The sequence below is a fragment of the Elephantulus edwardii genome, unplaced genomic scaffold (genome assembly GCF_000299155.1).
Source record: "Elephantulus edwardii isolate Elephantulus edwardi_28Jun2011 unplaced genomic scaffold, EleEdw1.0 scaffold00050, whole genome shotgun sequence".
NCBI classification, from domain to species: Eukaryota; Metazoa; Chordata; class Mammalia; order Macroscelidea; family Macroscelididae; genus Elephantulus; species Elephantulus edwardii.
The window spans coordinates 10,215,697-10,219,182 of NW_006399800.1; the positions used below are offsets into that span (position 1 = coordinate 10,215,697).

Genomic DNA, 3,486 nt, shown 5'->3' on the forward strand with positions numbered 1-3,486 from the left:
CTCCCTTCTGGTTGAACTTAAAGGGTCCCAAATGATCCAGCCAAACAGTAGTGATCCCCCACAAAGTACCTCACTCAAGTTCCAGTGTCACTCCATGCTCATGTCAGCTCCCGGTGTGTGTGTCAGAGTCAGGACCAGAGTTACCAATGCAGGCTGGAGGTGTCAGGACTAGAGTGTGGCCGGTGGGGGTGGACTGGAGTTTCTAGCAGGGGGCATCAGCCTGTTAATGTACTGTTGTAGCTGTTTGAGGATGATCTACAGCAATACTATTCTTGCATGTGATATTAATAACAATGCTTGGTAATTTACACATTCTATTGGACCACTTTTCTAGGAAATCCAAATAAATATGAATCTCATTTGACTCAGTTTTTTTTACTAAAAGGAATATGCCCCCAGGAAATCAGAGCTGAGGCTTGTATGGAGATATGTATACTTATTGTAGCATTATTATATAGCAAGAAAATGGGAACAGTTTAAATGCCTGTCAACAAACAAATGGATAGAGAAATGGTGGTACAATCACACAATGAAATATTATGCAGCACTAAAGAAAATCAAGTTCATAGAATATTGTATAACAAGTCAGTCACAAAAAGACAAATATTGTATAATAGTGCTATTCTGAGAGCATTATTGGGAGATCAGAAATAGAATTACAGATAATGAACACTGTAAAGAACCAGGATAAGGGAGGTTCAACCTGGGAAGAATTGATGTAAGGATGACACAGGTATTGCACTCAGCAAATAAGAACAGGGTATGCATAACTGTTTAAAAGGGGTGGAGGAAGGGGAGTTAGAGGGTCAGAGAGAGTAAAATCACTAGGACAGCAAAGATTAGTGTACAGATGAGAGAAAGAAGGAATAGGCAAGTTGCAATGGGGACTTGATGAGACAGAGTGATAAAAGATATTGATGAATAATAATTATATAAAGTACAATATATATTACTGAACCACAATGTATACAAGTAATTGCATATAAACCAATTTTAAAAAGAGGAAAAAAATAACGTAAAAAAACCACCAACCACTGTCATCTGCGTTGAGTAACACTGGAACTAGATACTTTTCTCTTTAGCTTAGTTTTGTAACTATTGCAGCTCCAGCCAAATCTGACTGAAGTCCTTTGAGAGATCCTGAGCTAGAACTTTCAGCCAAGTTTCTTTTGAAGTGTTGACCCTTAAGCTACTAAGTTGTAAAGTGATTTGTCTCACATTGGTTAACAAATACAGATCCTAGGTAAATAATTTTCACTAAAACTCATTTTCACTAGAACTTTGGCTTAAGACTTTACTGGTTGTACATATCAAGTTCCAAGCAAAGAAAAACAGTAGGATCACTTTTCTTTATTATAAACAACCTTGTTAGAATTTAATTGTGCACATAAAGTGGAAAATCAAAGATTCTACTTTTCTTTTTTGAGATGCAGCATGGAACAGAATTAAGGCTAACCTCAGAAAAGAGCCACATTTCCAAATCTTTTTAGGAAAAGCAGTTCTGAACCATATAGATCCTTTAGGAAGAAAACTCTATGATGGGAGATTTTACCTTTAATTTTTTTTTTCACCTCTTCCTAATAGTTTATTATTAATCACCATAGTACTGTGCCTCCATGAGTGGGCTCTGGGAAGGGGGATCACTATTCATTAGTTCTCCCCAACACATGGGAAGAGTAGTGCAGTAAAAGGCCTAGCCCAAGCCTCTCGAGGGTCCCAGATCCGAGTTTCAACAGAACAGGTCTGGCCTTTTCCTGGTCAGTATATGCACCCAGGCAGGGGCACAGGTGGGGAAAGAGGGCCCAGACGTGTCCTCTGCCTGCCAGTCTAGTTGTGTTTGGAGAAGTATTCCTTGCTGTCGTCCACGTTGGGCTTGATCGTGTCACTTCTGGGCTTCCAGCCAGCATGACATACTCTCCCATGCTCGTCTGTGTACTGGAAGGCCTGGACCAGCCGCAGACCCTGCTCCACAGAACGCCCCACAGACAAGTCATTGACTGTGATCTGACAAAGGACACCCTTGCCATCGATGATAAAAAGGCCTCTGTAAGCAATACCCTCATCTTCCTTTAGCACACCATAATCAAGGGACAAGCTACTTGTCACATCTGCCAGCAAGGACATGTTCAGAGGGCCCAAGCCTCCCTCCTTTCCGGGGCGTGTTGATCCAAGCCAGATGGGTGAACTGCGAGTCCACGGAGACCTCCAGCACCTCGCAGTCTAGCTTGCCGAAGTTGTCCGCATGCTCGCTGAAGGCGATGATCTTGGTGGGACACACGAAGGTGAAGTCCAGCGGGTAGAAAATGAGCACCACGTACTTCCCTTTGTAGTCGGAAAGCTTCACCTTCTTGAAAGCGCCATCCACCACTGCAGTGGCCTGAAAGCTGGGGGCGGGCTTTCAGATGTGCTCGTTGCCAGAGGCCATGACTGAAAGCCCACCTGTGCCCCTGCCTGGGTGCGTATACTGACCAGAAAAAGGCCAGACCTGTTCTGTTGAAACTCGGATCTGGGACCCTCGAGAGGCTTGGGCTAGGTCTTTTACTGCACTACTCTTCCCATGTGTTGGGGAGAACTAATGAATAGTGATCCCCCTTCCCAGAGCCCACTCGTGGAGGCACAGTACTATGGTGATTAATAATAAACTATTAGGAACAGGTGAAAAAAAAATTAAAGGTAAAATCTCCCGTCATAGAGTTTTCTTCCTGAAGGATCTATATGGTTCAGAACTGCTTTTCCTAAAAAGATTTGGAAATGTGGCTAAAGTTCCCTCTTTTCTGAGGTTAGCCTTAATTCTGTTCCATGCTGTATCTCAGAAATGAAAAGTAGAATCTTTGGTTTTCCACTTTATGTGCACAATTAAATTCTAACAAGGTTGTTTATAATAAATAAGGCCGACAGGCAGACAAGAGCAGCGCAGACTCACGTTCTCGGCGTCCTACCTTTAAATTTTGATTTGAATTTGTTTGAATCTTGTCTAGTATTAACCCTGAATCCTTCTAGAATAAAGCTACAGAACACTATGTTTAACTGTTACTCCTGAGACTAAGTTCCAGTGAAAATAATAGTTTCCACCCTAGTTGCTTTCCTGCAGACGGGATATCAGTAATTATTCTCCCAGGGCATGTCTATGGCTGATTCAGCTCTTCATGTTCCTACAATCTGTCAAGCTGCTGAACTGTGTGTTTTGGTTTTTGAAATTGTCAATAATAGATTTTTTCACATAAATAAGTTTTAATTTTTTCATTGTTGCACATTCTTTCCCTCCCTTTCCTATCTCCTCACTCAGTCCTCCCTGCAAGATATCCTTTGTTCCAGACTTTTGTCATATGTAAGTCTGTTTTGTTGTTATGTGCTGTTGAGTCGCTTGTCAAGATAACCTTTGTTCCAGACTTTTGTCATATGTAAGTCTGTTTTGTTGTTATGTGCTGTTGAGTCGCTTGTGAATCATAGTGACCCAATGTACAACAGCTCTGAACTCTGTTCTAT

At 41.8% G+C, this 3,486-nt stretch overlaps 1 pseudogene; it reads right to left on the reverse strand.

Moving 5' to 3' along the window:
• Positions 1-1,827: 1,827 nt before the first annotated feature.
• On the reverse strand, positions 1,828-2,425 carry LOC102870119 (annotated as a pseudogene).
• Between the last annotated feature and the right edge of the window lie 1,061 nt (positions 2,426-3,486).